Below are 16276 nucleotides of genomic sequence, written 5' to 3'. Positions count from 1 at the left end.
ATGTGCCTGGGAAAGCATCAGAAGGTGGGTCAAGTGCTTGAACCACTGCATACATGTGGGAGGCCTGGAAGAAGCACCTGGCTTTAGATTGCCTCAGCTGAGGCCAATTTGGGAAGTGAAGCAGCAGATGGAAGATCTATCTCTACCCCTTCTCTGTAACTCTGCCTTTCAAATAAATAATAGATTTTAAAACTGGGGGAAAAGGGCAGTTTTGTTGCCTTCCCTTTCCCTAGAGTAAGATAATCAAAATCTGTTAGGCAAATGAATAAGGGAAATTCTGAGATCATGTATTGACCACAGAAGAGAATGGATTCCCTGTACATTTTTTGGAAGCCCATGCTAGTTGGAACCAAGGGAAGGATAACAGAAAGGGGGAGGCCTATATCCCTCTTATTTGTCTTCTTTGTTCATTGGAGCAGTGGAGAGTTGAGTAATGTAACATTGGTGTTTGTCTCCATACAGTTCACTTCTATTTAGCTGGTTCTTTTTTTGCGTTTCTTTTTTATTTATTTTAAGAGATTTATTTGAAAGGCATAGAGACAGGGGTCTTCCATCTGCTGGTTTTATCCCCCAATGTTTGGTCAAGGCTGAAGGTCCACGAGCCCCCGCCCAGGTCTCCCACGTGGCGCGGGTTCCAAGCACCTGTCCATCACCGCTGCACTCATTGGCTGGAGTGGTACAGAGAGTGGGGCGGCAGGGACTCAAACTAGCACCCATGATGCGGGCCCTGCAGCTGTGGTTGCACCCCCATGCCATGGTGCCGGCCTCGATAAACCTTTCTATGAAGTGGCATTAGGGATAAAAACAGTCTGAGGTGCACGCGCGGTTCCGTTGTAAGAGGGGCTGAGGCCCCACGGGTGCCCGGGGGCCACAGGAACACCTGCAGCCATGGCCCGCAGGTCCCCAGTATCTCCCCTCTCCTTCCACCCCACCCACAGGCCCGGCCCAGGCCCCAGTGATGCCTCAGGGATTTCCTTCCCAAACTAGTCACTTCAGGTCATTTTGTGATTCCTGCACAGATTCAGTAATGCATTCTTCTTCTCTACTACAAAGATCTTATGTTGGTCATATTTCCAGTTACCACAATCAAATCAACTCACACCTGGACTCTGAGTATTCAATGACATTATTTATCAAAATAAATATATTCAAATATTCAAAGACCACTTCAAAGCTTAACTGCCTTCAAGAGTTTTTGGCACTTGGAACAGCCACTGTGGTTTTCTACACTTGAGCACTCACTATTTTATATACCATTTAACAATTCAAACATCACTTCAGGTTCAGCAATACACAACACTAGAATGGATGATTCTACATAATAAACATGTTACATTAGTTTGGACTTAAAACCTAGAACTAAAACCATGTGGTAACATGGATGGATTAAAGGAAAGATGTAGAGCTAGGTAGCTAAGGCCACAGGATCCCAGACCTATTGATTATAAGTGAGTCTAGATGAACAGCATTCAATTTCATTATCTTCTCACAGTCCTGCTTTTCCAGCGAGACCCATGCCACTGAGAAGCTGTAATGTGTGATGAGCTCCACCTGCCAGGTATGGGGATACTTATTTGAAAGACAGGACACCAGGAGAGGAAGATTCTCAGATTCCCTGGCCCTTGCTTTAGTCTTTTTTTTAACTTTTATTTAATGAATATAAATTTCCAAAGTACGACTTATGGATTACAATGGCTTCCCCCACATACCGTCCCTCCCACCCACAACCCTCCCCTTTCCCACTCCCTCTCCCCTTCCATTCACATCAAGATTCCTTTTCATTTTTTCAATTATTTTAATAAACAGAAGATCAGCTTAGCATACATTAAGTAAGGATTTCAACAGTTTGCTCCCACACAGAAACATAAAGTGAAAAATAATAGATGATTTTTTTAAATGATGATGAAATCAGATCAGACCTATTGTCATGTTTAATCCCAGTGAGAGTCAAGTTGGGAATTGATAATTTCTTTTTTTTTAACAGAAGATAGGTTTAGTATGCATTAAGTAAAGATTTCAACAGTTTGCACCCCCATAGAAACACAAAGTGAAATATATTGTTTGAGTACTCATTATAGCATTAAATCTCAATGTACAGCACATTAAGGACAGAGATCCTACATGAGGAGTAAGTGCACAGTGACTCCTGTTGTTGACTTTACCAATTGACACTCCTGTCTATGGCATCAGTAATCTCCCTATGCTCCAGTCATGAGTTTCCAAGGCTATGGAAGCCCCTTGAGTTCTCTGACTCTTATCTTGTTTAGACAAGGTCATAGTCAAAGTGGAGGTTCTCTCCTCCCTTCAGAGGAAGGTACCTCCTTCTTTGAAGACCTGTTCTTTCCACTGGGATCTCACTCGCAGAGATCTTTTTGCCAGAGTGTCTTGGCTTTCCATGCCTGAAATACTCTCATGGGCTTTTCAGCCAGATCCGAATGCCTTTAGGGCTGATTCTGAGGCCAGAGTGCTATTTAGGACATCTGCCATTCTATGAGTCTGCTGAGTATCTCACTTCCCATGTTGGATCACTCTCCCCTTTATTCTATCGGTTAGTGTTAGCAGGTACTAGACTTGTTTATGTGCTCCCTTTGACTCTTAGTCCTTTCATTATGATCAATTGTGAACTGAAACTGATCACTTGGACTAGTGAGATGGCATTGGTACATGCCACCTTGATGGGATTGAATTGGAATCCCCTGGTATGTTTCTAACTCTACCATTTGGGGCAAGTCAGCTTGAGCATGTCCCAAATTATACATCTCTTCCCTCTCTTATTCCCACTCTTATGTTTAACAGGGATCACATTTCAGTTAATTTTCAACACTTAAGAATAACTGTGTATTAATTACAGAATTAAACCAGTCATATTAAGTAGAACAGACAAAAAAACTACTAAGAGGGATAATGTATTAAGTTGTTCATTAACAGTCAGGGCTATGCTGATCAAGTCACCGTTTCCCATAGTGTCCATTTCACTTCAGGAGGTTTCCTTTTTGGTGTTCAGTCAGTTGTCACCGATCAGGGAGAACATATGGTATTTGTCCCTTTGGGATTGGCTTACTTCACTCAGCATGATGTGTTCCAGATTCCTCCATTTTGTTGCAAATGACTGGATTTTGTTGTTTCTTACTGTGGTATAGTATTCTAAAGAGTACATATCCCATAATTTCTTTATCCAGTCTACCGTTGATGGGCATTTAGGTTGGTTCCAGGTCTTGGCTATTGTGAATTGTGCTGCGATAAACATTAAGGTGCAGACCGCTTTTTTGTTTGCCAATTTAAACTCCTTTGGGTAAATTCCAAGGAGTGGGATGGCTGGGTCGAACGGTAGGGTTATCTTCAGGTTTCTGAGGAATCTCCAGACTGACTTCCATAGTGGCTTGACCAGTTTGCATTCCCACCAACAGTGGGTTAGTGTCCCTTTTTCCCTACATCCTCGCCAGCATCTGTTGTTGGTAGATTTCTGTATGTGAGCCATTCTAACTGGGGTGAGGTGAAACCTCATTGTGGTTTTGATTTGCATTTCCCTGATTGCTAGTGACCTTGAACATTTTTTCATGTGCTTGTTGGCCATTTGGATTTCCTCTTTTGAAAAATGTCTATTGAGGTCCTTGGCCCATCTCTTAAGTGGGTTGTTGGTTTTGTTTTTGTGGAGTTTCTTGATCTCTTTGTAGATTCTGGTTATTAACCCTTTATCTGTTGCATAGTTTGCAAATATTTTTTCCCATTCTGTCGGTTGTCTCTTCACTCTCCTGACTGTTTCTTTTGCAGTACAGAAACTTCTCCATTTGATGCAATCCCAACAGTTGATTTTGGCTTTGACTGCCTGTGCCTCCCGGGTCTTTTCCAGAAATTCTTTGCCTGTGCCAATATCTTGAAGGGTTTCTCCAATGTTCTCTAGTAACTTGATGGTGTCAGGTCGTAGATTTAGGTCTTTAATCCATGTTGAGTGGATTTTTGTGTAAGGTGTAAGGTAGGGGTCTTGCTTCATGCTTCTGCACGTGGAAATCCAGTTTTCCCAGCACCATTTATTGAATAGACTGTCCTTGCTCCAGGAATTGGTTTTAGATCCTTGATCAAATATAAGTTGGCTGTAGATGTTTGGATTGATTTCTGGTGTTTCCATTCTGTTCCATTGGTCTATCCATCTGTTTCTGTACCAGTACCATGCTGTTTTGATTACAACTGCCCTGTAGTATGTCCTGAAATCTGGTATTGTGATGCCTCCGGCTTTGTTTTTGTTGTACAAGATTGCTTTAGCTATTCGAGGTCTCTTGTGCCTCCATATGAATTTCAGCATCATTTTTTCTAGATCTGAGAAGAAGGTCTTTGGCATCTTGATTGGGATTGCATTGAATCTATAAATTGCTTTTGGGAGAATGGACATTTTAATGATGTTGATTCTTCCAATGCATGAGCATGGAAGATTTTTCCATTTTTTGGTATCCTCTTCTATTTCTTTCTTTAAGGTTTTGTAATTTTCATCGTAGAGATCTTTAACGTCCTTGGTTAAATTTATTCCAAGGTATTTGTTTTTGTAGCTATTGTGAATGGGATTGATCTTAGCAGTTCTTTCTCACCCGTGGCATTGCTTGTGTACGCAAAGGCTGTTGATTTTTGTGCATTGATTTTATATCCTGCCACTTTGCCAAACTCCTCTATGAGTTCCAATAGTCTCTTAGTAGAGTTCTTTGGATCCCCTAAGTAAAGAATCATATCGTCTGCAAAGAGGGATAGTTTGACTTCTTCCTTCTCAATTTGTATTCCTTTAATTTCTTTTTCTTGTCTGATGGCTCTGGCTAAAACTTCCAGAACTATGTTAAATAGCAGTGATGAGAGTGGGCATCCCTGCCTGGTACCAGATTTCAGTGGAAATGCTTCCAACTTTTCCCCATTCAATAGGATGCTGGCTGTGGGTTTTTCATAAATTGCTTTGATTATATTGAGGAATGTTACTTCTATACCCAATTTGCTTAGAGTTTTCATCATGAAAGGGTGTTGAATCTTATCAAATGCATTCACTGCATCTATTGAGATAATCATATGGTTTTTCTTCTGCAGTCTGTTAATGTGGTGAATCACATTGATTGATTTGCGTATGTTGAACCATCCCTGCATACCCGGGATGAATCCCACTTGGTCTGGGTGGATGATTTTCCTGATGTGTTGTTGTACTCTATTGGCCAGAATTTTATTGAGGATTTTTGCGTCTATGTTCATCAGGGATATTGGTCTATAATTTTCTTTCAGTGCTGCAACTTTCTCTGGCTTAGGGATTAAGGTGATGCTGGCTTCATAGAAAGAATTTGGGAGGATTCCCTCTTCTTCGATTGTTCTGAATAGTTTGAGAAGAATTGGAGTTAGTTCTTCTTTAAATGTCTGGTAGAATTCAGCAGTGAATCCATCTGGTCCTGGGCTTTTCTTTGTTGGGAGGGCCTTTATTACTGTTTCAATTTCTGTCTCAGTTATGGGTCTGTTTAGGTTTTCTATGTCTTCCTGGTTAAGTTTAGGTAGGTTGCATGTGTCCAGGAATCTATCCATTTCTGATAGGTTTTCCTGTTTGCTGGCATACAGGTCCTTGTAGTAATTTCTGATGATTCTTTTTATTTCTGTGGTGTCTGTTGTTACGTTTCCTTTTCCATCTCTGAATTTATTGATTTGGGTCTTTTCTCTTCTTTTTTTAGTTAGTTGGGCCAATGGGGTGTCAATTTTGTTTATTTTTTCAAAAAACCAGCTTCTCGCTTGGCTGATTTTTTGTAGTTTTTTTTTTTGGATTCAATCCTGTTAATTTCTTCTCTGGTTTTAATTATTTCTCTTCTCCTACTAGATTTGGGTCTGGTTTGCTGTAGGTTTTCTAGGTCCTTGAGATGCACTGAAAGCTCATTTATTTGGTGCCTTTCAATTTCTTGATATAGGCACCAATTGCTATAAATTTGCCTCTCAATACTGCTTTTGCCATATCCCATAAGTTTTGATATGTTGTGTTGTTATCCTCATTTACTTCCAGAAAGTTTCTGATTTCTCTTTTGATTTCTTGAATGACCCAGTGTTCATTCAGGAGCATGTTGTTCAGTCTCCATGTGTTTGCATACTTTCTGGGGTTTCCTGAGTTGCTAATTTCCAGCTTCATTCCGCTGTGGTCTGAGAAGCTGCATGGTATGATTCTAATTCTTTTAAATTTGCTGAGACTTGCTTTATGGCCTAGTATGTGATCAATCCTAGAGAAGGTTCCATGCACAGCTGAGAAAAATGTAAAGTCTGTAAATGTAGGGTTGAAAGTTCTGTAGATATCTGTTAGATCCATTTGGGCAATAGTGTCAATTAAATCTGCTGTTTCCTTGTTGATCTTCTGTCCGGATGATCTATCTATTTCTGAGAGTGGAGTATTGAAGTCCCCCAGTACTATTGTATTGGAATCTAAATCTCCCTTTAAGTCCCTTAACATATCTTTTAAATAGACCGGTGCCCTGTAATTAGGTGCATATACATTTATAATAGTTACATCTTCCTGTTGAATTGAACCCTTAATCATTATATAGTGCCCCTCTTTGTCTCTCTTAACAGTTTTTGTATTAAAGTTTATTTTGTCTGATATTAATATGGCTACACCTGCTTTTTTTTGGTTTCTGTTGGCATGGAATATCTTTTTCCAACCTTTCACTTTCAGTCTGCATGCCTCTTTGTTAGAGAGATGTGTTTCTTGTAGGCAACAAATAGTTGGGTTGTATTCTTTGAGCCAGTCAGCGAAACGGTGTCTTTTAACTGAAGAATTCAGATCATTAATGTTCCATGTGACTATTGATACGTAGTTACTTTTCCCTGCCATTTTCCCGGAGATATTTTCTAGTGTATGCTTTGAGCTTCCCATGCTCTTTTACTGGTAGGTGTTCTTCCTTTCCCTTCTTTTATATTGATGGCTGTGTTTCTGTGTTTCTGAGTGTAGCACATCTTTAAGTATCTTTTGCAGGGCCGGACGAGTGGCCACAAAGTCTTTCAATTTCTGTTTGCCATGAAAGGTCTTTATTTCACCTTCATTCACAAATGAGAGCTTGGCAGGATATAATATTCTGGGCTGGCAATTTTTCTCTCTTAGCACCTGTGCTATGTCTCACCATTCCCTCCTAGCCTGTAGTGTTTCTGATGAGAAGTCTGCTGTGAGTCTGATTGGAGATCCTCTGAGAGTAATCTGAAGTTTTTCTCTTGCACATTTTAGGATCTTTTCTTTATGTTTCACTGTGGTAAGTTTAATTACCACGTGTCATGGTGTGGATCTCTTTTGGTCATGTTTACTGGGGGTTCTATGAGCTTCCTGTACTAGGATGTCTCTGTCCTTCTCCAGACCCGGAAAGTTCTCTGCTAGTATCTCACTAAAAAGGCCTTCTAATCCTTCCTCTCTCTCCATGCCTTCAGGAACTCCTAGAACTCGAATGTTGGTTTTTTTTTAATAGTATCCTGTAGATTCGCAATAATATTTTTTAGATTTCTAATTTCCTCTTCTTTTCTTTGGTTTGACTGTATGTTTTCCTGTTCCTGTCTTCTAAGTCTGATATTCTCTCTTCTGCTTCACCCATTCTGTTTTTAAGGCTTTCTAATGTGTTTGTCATTTGATCTGTTGAGCTCTTCATTTCATTTTGATTTCTCTTCACTATCACACTTTCCTGTTCTACTAGTTTCTGCGTTTCATTTAGATTCTTCCTTAAAATTTCCTTTTCACGAGAGAGATTTTCAATCCTGTCCATTAAGGATTTCTGTAGTTCAAGGATTTGCTTTTGAAAACTTCTAAATGTTCTTATCATAAATTTTTTGAAATCCGTATCTTGCATTTCTTCTATCTCATCATCTTCATAATCTTGGTTTGGGGTGTTTTGTTTATTTGAAGGCATCATAATGTCATTGTGGATCTTGTTCCCTCGATTTCTGTGTTTGTTGCTTGGCATAGTTAATTCTTCTTTCGTCACTGTGCGTTTTTTTTTTTAATTTTTTTTTATTTTATACTATGTCCGTGTTAAGTGGACTGCCTGCTGTTGGAGGAGCCTTGGGGGCTCGAGATGGGTGCAGCCTGAGAGCTCTGCTTGGTTCTCCCTGGTTAAGGGTGTGCAAAGGTGACACCCTCAGGTTATGCATGGTAAATCTCTCTCTTTTTATTTATTTATTTATTTATTTATTTAATTTATTCAGGGGGTAAGTAACACCGCATGGCAGGGCTGTGCAGAATTGATGGTATTTAGTTTCCAATCTCTGGCTTCTACCCAAAGAGTCTGTGTAGGCTCCTCTGGACTCCCACTGTGTTGCCTAAGCTACCGAATTGTAGTGACTCAGTTCCTTAGCTCTCCCCTGTTGATATGTAAATCTAGAGAGGGGGCCTGCTCTTTGTCTCTTGCGAATTCTTCAAGCCTTGCAGCCTTGCAACCTTTGCAAGGTTATGGGAAAGAGAAACCCCCAAGCTTTTTTTTTCCTCCTTCTTTCCGGTAGTGAGTTTGCTGCACTTTCCGGCCCCCCTCTAGATTCTGACCCCCGTTTCCCCACCAATGTCTTGGGTTATTGAGCTCACCTCCCCTTCCAGCGCTGATGTGTGGACTTGGAGCCCTGGACATCGCAACTCTCCCCGCTGTTGTCTGTGTGACATGCACTCCCCTTCGAGCACTGGCGTGCAGACCCTGCGGCTTCCGCGGCACCCGTGGCTCCCGCGGCTCGGCTTCCACGCGGTGGGTGACCTTGTTCTCCCAGTAGGTCCTCTGATTCACAGCCACTCGATCCAGAAGAGTTTCCTCTGCAATATTTTCCTGGTTCTTTTTTCTGAGGCTACCATAACTCCCCTTTTATTAAACTAAATTTTCCCGGACTATCGGTGCGTGCCCTCACTATTCCGCCATCTTGGCTCCGCCCTTGCTTTAGTCTTATGTTTTTACTTCTTTTGTTGCTTCTTGATGTCAAGAGTTACACTTTATGCTGAAATGAGGAATTGTGTCTTACCTCTTTTGGGCCTTTTTCTAAGAAGAGTGTATATATTTTTCTTGGATATAAGGATAGCTTCTGGGGTGGGTGGATTTTTTGGAAGTTTTCACAAGCCAGCCAGTAGCCTATATTTTCTTCACAGAATTCAGTTTTTAGAAAAGCCTCCAATACAACCAGAGCATCTGAAGGTAGGGAAGAGAAGGTAGAAAAATAAAAAGAAACATGAGGAATATGAGGAAGCTAATGATCAAATAATCCCTTGTGCTTTTCTAGTACTAGGGTTAGCTATTCTCTAGTTTTTACTCAATCCTGTAATCCTGCAGATTTAGCACTTTAGCGACAAAGATGCCAGTAGGCAAAATACTTAAGTTGGTTCCATACTACTAAAACATAAATACTTCAGTTTGTTTTAATGCCAAAAGTGTATTTATAGGAGAGGCATAAATCCTCAGGGAACTAAGTCTCTTGCAAACACTGCATGCAATGAAAAGCATCCTCAGCTTCAACCAAGAGCACTGCCATTGCAGAGCTGAAGGGTGATTGATCTTCTCCACCTGGTGTGAATATGCTGAGAAATAAACGGAGATAAACAGACCTTCTAGGTTAAGTCAAATTCTCCTTGGTGAGCTGCTCATTTGAGGACACAGCCTTTCTGCACTCTTGTGCAGAATTCAATTCAAGTCTAATTCACAATTGCTGGCCAGCAGCTCCTGGAATGCTTCTGACCACAACAGTGCTTCCTTCAGGGAAGGTCTGCAAGAGCAGTTCTCTAATGAGTTGTGTTCAGAGCAGTTCCCCTCCCAGCTCAGCAGTGAGCTCTTCAGATTGCAAACACAGGAATCTCAACTTACTTGATGAAAGCTTGCTACCTGCTTTTCTTGCCAATTGTAGCCTTCCCAGGAATGGTGGAGTTTTGCCATAGGTAGCTCAACCCGGTCTTCAATACTCTTAATCTTAAAAAAAAAAAAGACCATTCACTACTGAGCCTGAATGCATTTTTACCAAATAAAGTCACCCAATAGCTATAAACCAAAAGCCAACAACAGGCTTACCCACCTAATATTAAACTCAGCCCCGAAGTACTGAGCAGTTTCATCAGTTCCTCAGAATGTAACTACACTGTGCGGACTAAAGATAGGACTGCCCAAATTTTAATTATCAATACACTGCACAGCTAATAAAGCAGATGCTGTCTCTGGCCCACAAAAAGAGACAGTTTCCCTGCAAGGTTAACCGCAATCAGGAGACATTTTGCACCTGATGGAACCCGCAGCGGGACTGCCTTGAGCCGGAACCTCTCCTTCCTTTTCCACCTTTGGTCCTGGATGGGCCAGAGACCACACACAGGAGGTGCCACCGGTCACCCGTGTCCCCCTGTCCACCTGCAATGCTCCTGGGAGGCAGATGCCACAGAACAGTGATTTGTTCCATGATTGTCACTGTGTGAGATCAGCCCATCATGAGAAAATGACCATGGACTCCAATGAGATATCAACCGCAGAAGCACTGCCCCCAGCAGCAGTGCAGGAGGGTGGATGATGGAAGGCACAGCATGGCCAGGATCTCTAGGGACCCCGCAGGACTCTGCTGCCCTGGATGCCTACAGCAGGCAGCTGCACGAGGGCCCAGTGCGCCTCCAGCACCCTATTACCAAGCCCTTCCCCCTGTCTGCCCATGCAGACCACACAGATGCTGCGTCAGTGAGCAAATCAGCACTGCGCACTTGGTTTTCCTGCTGAGACTTGGCCATCATTGCTTCCCCAAGTGCAGCACGTGCTGCAAGCCTCAGCCAGCAGGGCTGGCGGGAGAGGTGGGCGGTTGCACTCACCAGGTCTGCCTCATCTTCTGCCCCTCCTGACTCTCGGGCCACTGCCTGCATTCTAGCCCCAAGGTACTAAACGCCCAAGAACCTAACACCACCCATGTCACCCACACACACCGCAACTAACAGCTGCCCACCAATGACCACCGCCTTTATAGCCAGCCTGGCATGGGGTGGGTCTGGCAGCGCTGGTCCTGCCCCAGGGCAGCAAGGATTGGCCCAAGCCCCCTGCTGGGCTGAGCCTGAGCTGCCCTGCAGCAGATTCTGGAAGCAAGGGAGCTGCTGATGGCTGAGGCCCTGGCTCAGAGCACACTTAGGGAGACCCCATGCCCGACAAGGGCGCTGGGGCCCTGGACTTTCTCAGGCTGGAGTCCTAGTGTGGAGGCTGGCTCGGCTCTTCTTCCCCCAGCCCTGCCCGCAGGTGGAGCGGGGTTCCCACAGGGGCATCTTCCTTCATGGGAGAGTGGGTGAACCCCAAATGCCGTGACTCCTGGTGCTGAGTGCTGGCCTACAGCCTTCTGGGAGGGAGTAGGAGACAGTGACTTTGTGGGGAGGTGACACTTTAGTTGGGCCTGTATTTTGGGTTAGCTCTGGATGCACATCCCAGTGCACCTGGACCTGCGGGTCTGCTGCAGGCCTCCTGGAGGCTCTGGGAGCTGGGCGTCCTGGTGGCAAGGGCAGGAGGGTGGGAGGTCGAGGTGCTGAACTCCCACTGGGTGCACCAGGCACTTTGGGGCTGTTCAGAGTAAGGAGTCGAGGTCACCTCCTGAACCACTCCTGGTCCCAAACTCCTGGTTTGGGATTTGCCAGAACCCTGAATTAGGGGTGTAGTGGTTGGCTTCAATGCACTGTTTTTGTGAATTCTTTAAACACAGCTTCTCCCTACTCCTACAGGCTTTCAGGTGATTGACGAGGACAGAGTCCCTCAGCTGCAAAGTGACTGAAGTTTGGAAACTACGTCCAGAACTTCACAGTGTGTATTCAGGTGGTCATCCTTCAGGCCTGCAGGTAGACAGCAAGAGCAACAGTAAGATATTAATTACTGTAGATACTCTCCTTTCTTTCCGGTAGACCCACCAAAAGAGAATGGGAGATGAGTACTTGAACATTGGAACCAGTCATCATTCTAGGGTGAGCTGCCAGTACTTGGAGCTCAGGAGTGGACATGGAGAGCAAAACACGCACTGTTACTAAAGAGTACAGTTAGGTATTTTACTGTGAAAAGGGAAAACATTTAGAAGTGAGCAAGACAGCTTAAGAAAAGGTCTGTATATTTATTTTTGTTTATTTGCAAGGCAGAGAGAGCCCTTCCATTTACTGCTCATTCCTCAAATGTCTGCACCAACCAGAGCTGGGTCAGGCTGAAGCCAGGAACTCAGTGTGGGTCTCCCACACAGGTGGCAGGGACTCAAGTACTTGAGCCATCAGCTGCTGCCTCCCAGGGTTCTGTTAGCAGGAAGCCAGAAGCAGAAGCAGAGCTAGGGCTTGAGCTCTGGGCATTCTGACTGGGATGTGGAAGGCTTTACCACTATGCCAAACACATGCTCCAGTAAGGTGTTTCAACATATTTGCAAAATGTAAGAATGTGGTTTTAAATTTATGCTCTTCATCTTAAAAATTTGCATAATCTTATATTCAGTTTCATATGATTCAATACTTATTATTAAATGCAAGTAACATTTAGACACATGCTTTACTCACCAATACAAACCTCAGTAATTTTTTCACTTAGAACCTTGAATATTAGCATTCATTCAGACTGAAGTTCACTCATAGGCTGAGAATTCTGACAAAGAGACAGTAGGGAAAAAAAATCTAGATGTGTATCTGATACCTAATAAGATTCTGAACCTGACTGATAGAATCTGAGTAACTGTTCAGAGAGTCACTTCATACCTCTCCCCTCTGTAATGAGAAGACTGTCCTTTGGCCACTTTAACATGATGTTATGTAAATCTTACCTGAAAAGCCTTTTATAAATTCTGAAGTACCATACAGAAGCATATTATGCATTTCCATATGTGTGAAAAAAGGCAATGTCAAAGGCATAGCTATTCCAGAGAGAAGTTAGGAGGATTAGCTCAGTTTGTAAGTGTGTAAGTACCATTAAATATCAACATATTTGAAATAGATTTATAGAGTGTGGCATTCATGATAGATATTTAATAAATGCACTCTGGATAATAAGCAAATATCAGAAATAATGCCACACCCATCAGTGTTTAAACTCTTCAGACAGCTCCATGCCAGGGAAGTGCAGTGATCCCTGTAAATTAACAAAAATCAATCTGTGTATACCCATGGTTTATATGCAGCCTATACTAGATGTTTTTGTGTTTAGTGAAATTACTTGATTTTTTTAATGAATGCTTTCAGACTGATACCTGATGCTGAGTGGCAGACAATTTTTTCTGAAAAGTATGTGGTTGCAAAATATAAATATCAATCAGTTTATAATTTTTGTGTCTGAATATTTTTATGCATTGAGACAATACCTACAATAATCAGAAGACTTTTCCTCAAAAAGTTGCTACATTGATGCATCTTCATTTATGTATGTAATGTATGTTTAGGTAAAAGGAAGAGAGAGAGAGAGAGATCGATCTCTATCTTTCATCTGCTGGCTCAGTTCCAGATGGCCACAAAAGCTGTGCCTGAGCCAGGCCGAAGCCAGGACCCTGGAACTCTGTCCCAGTCCCCCATGTGGGTGCAGGAACCCAAACTCTTGGGCAATCTTTGCTGCTTTCCCAAGCAAAGAGCTGGATAAGAAGTGAAGGCATGCTGCTGTTGCAGTTGGCAACTTACCCATTTGTGCCACAATGCTGGCCCTGGATTGATGACATATTGAAGTGTTGCCACTGGCTTTTGGCTAAATAGGATGACTTAACATGTTTTACACTCTGTGGAAGAGGAACAAATAAGGCAGTTGGTTGTCAAAGTTGCCCATGGAAACCACAGCCTGAGAAAGATGAATCAACTCACCTTGTATTTTCCACATTGCATCTACACCACCCTTTTCTGGACAAACATCTGATTGTATGCCCTTGTGATGGAGGTTCTCAGGGTGCTGGAACTTTTTGTAATTTTTTTAAAAATATAGATGAAGAAGAAGGCAAATAAACAAAAAATTACAAACTGCTGCCAAAACCAAGAAGAGATTATTGAGAGTAAAAGGTCACCTGTTGGAGCCAGCACTGTGGCACATCAGTTTAAAGCCTGGCCTGAAATACAGGCATCCCATATGAGTGCTGGTAGAGTCCCGGCTGCTCCACTTACAGTCCAGCCTCCTGCTAATGCACCTGGGAAAGCAGTAGAGCATGGCCCAAGTCCTTGGGCCCTTTCGCTCATGTGGGAGACCCAGAAGAAGCTCCTGGCTCCTGGCTTCAGATCAGCTCAGCTCTGTCCACTGTAGCCATTTGGGGCGTGAACCAGCAGACAGAAGATTCTCTCTCTCTCTCTTTCTCTCTCTACCTCACTCTCTACCTCTCTATATAACTTTTTCAAATAAATAAAATAATTTTTCTAAAAAAATGTATCCTTCCATACTTCTTTCCTCCCTGTTAATTACTAGGAATTAAAAATTGCTATGGGGCCAGCACTGTGGCAAAATGGGTTATACCAACACCTGCAGCACTAGCATCCTCTATGGGCACCAATTGTATGTTCTACTTCTGATCCAGCTCCCTGCTAACATACCTGGGAAAGCAGCAGCATATGGTACAAATCCTTGGGTCCTGCTCCCAAGCGAGAGACCTGGATGAAATTTCCCTGATGCCTGGCTTTTTTTTTTTTAAAGATTTGCTTATTTATTTGAAAGAGTTACACACACACACACGCACACACACAGAGAGAGAGAGAGAGGGAGGTCTTCTATCCGAAGATTTACTCCCCAACTGGTTGCAATGACTGGAGCTGTGCTGATCTGTAGCCAGGAACCAGGAGCTTCTTCCAGGTGTCCCACTTAGGTGCAGGGGCCCAAGGACTTGGGCCATCTCCTACTGCTTTCCCAGGCCATAAGCTGAAAGCTTGATCAGAAGTGGGACATCCGGGTCTTGAACCAGCGCCCTTATGGGATGCCAGTGCTTCAGGCCAGGGTGTTAATCTGCTGTGCCATAGCACTGGCCCCTACTCCTGGCTTTGCCCTGGCCCAGCCCCAGGTTTTCAGTAATTTGGGGAGTGAACCAGCAGATGGAAGACCTTTCTCAAGTAAATAAAACAAATCTTAAAAATATATAAATATATTTATGTAATAATGATGTTCATGGTTTAGAGATTTAGGGACCAAAATATATGCTTTTAAAAACCCACTCAGTATCATTCTGTATATTGCTCTTTGCTTTGCTTTTTTCAATCATGAAAATGTTTTAGGTCCTGAATTTATCAGTGCTGTAAGCTTCTTTCTTGTATACCTTTGAAAGCTTAAGTGGTTTTTATTTTTATTTTTTAAAGGAAGATTGATGCATGTATTTGAAAATGTAGCAGAGTGGAAGAGACAGATTATCTATCTGCTGGTTTACTCCTCAGGTGGCTGCAGTGGCCTGGGCTGGGCCAAACTGAAGACAGGAACTTCATCTGGGTGTCCCATGTGGGTGGCAGGGCCCCAGTTATCTTCTGTTGCTTTTCTGGGACCATTAGCAGAAGCTGGATTTGAAGGGGAGCTGCTGGGACTCAGATAGCACCCATATGGGATACCGGCATTGCAGGCAGTGTCTTACCTCACGCTACAGCACTGGCACCAAGTGGTCATGTTTTACCTAGGGAAAAGAAAAATTAAAACCTAGGAAATTAAATGCCATGGGCAAAGGATGTGGTGAGTGGAAAAAATGAAAACTTTCAGTACCTAGTAGTTGGTCATATGAAAGAAATGGGACACTTACCTATATTATTACCTTTAGTCCAGTTTGAGTTCCTTTATTATTATTTTTTTTACTTAATTGGGAGTCAGAGGGAGAGAGAATGAAAATGCACTCTGATTCTCTGCTTTACTCCCCAAAATGCCTGCAACAGCCAGAACTGGGTCAGGCTGAAGCCAGCAGTGTGAACTCAATTTTTTTTTAATTTATTTGACAGGTAGATATAAAGATAGTGAGAGAAACAGAAAAAAAGGTCATCCGTCTGCTGGTTCATTCCCCAAATGGCCACTACAGCTGACACTATGCCAATTCAAAGCCCGGAGCCAGGTGCTTCTTCCTGGTCTCCCATGAAGGTGCATGGGCCCAAGCACTTGGGCCATTTTCTACTGCTTTCCCAGGCCATAGCAAGGAGCTGGATCAGAAGTGGAGCAGCAAGGACTCAAACCAGTGCCCATATGGGATGCCCATAATGTTTTCTTTAATTGGAGAAATTTTCCTTTGATAGAATGAGCATAGGACCCCACAATATTCTCTATTACTCATAATAGGGTCTGAGATGTAAAAGTCATGATTAATTTCTTAGAAGAAAATTTACATACCCAGAAGCAAAGAGAGAAAATTAGCCTTTTGTTTTTCTCATGAATGA

At 42.8% G+C, this 16276-nt stretch overlaps 1 long non-coding RNA gene across 1 annotated transcript in view; it reads left to right on the top strand.

Annotated features, from left to right (window-relative positions):
* The window catches only part of LOC149122741 (uncharacterized), a 34969-nt gene extending 23163 nt beyond the window's left edge, over positions 1 to 11806 (top strand). The window contains exon 3 of the long non-coding RNA XR_016219384.1: positions 11672 to 11806. This is a non-coding gene — a long non-coding RNA (uncharacterized LOC149122741). The remainder of the gene's footprint in view (positions 1 to 11671) is intronic.
* Positions 11807 to 16276: the final 4470 nt, after the last annotated feature.

This window comes from Oryctolagus cuniculus, chromosome 13 (assembly GCF_051225735.1).
Source record: "Oryctolagus cuniculus isolate XC-2025 breed Fujian yellow rabbit chromosome 13, ASM5122573v1, whole genome shotgun sequence".
Lineage (NCBI taxonomy): Eukaryota > Metazoa > Chordata > Mammalia > Lagomorpha > Leporidae > Oryctolagus > Oryctolagus cuniculus.
Note: the sequence above shows the minus strand (reverse complement) of the source record. Positions and strands in the feature narration are given on the sequence as shown.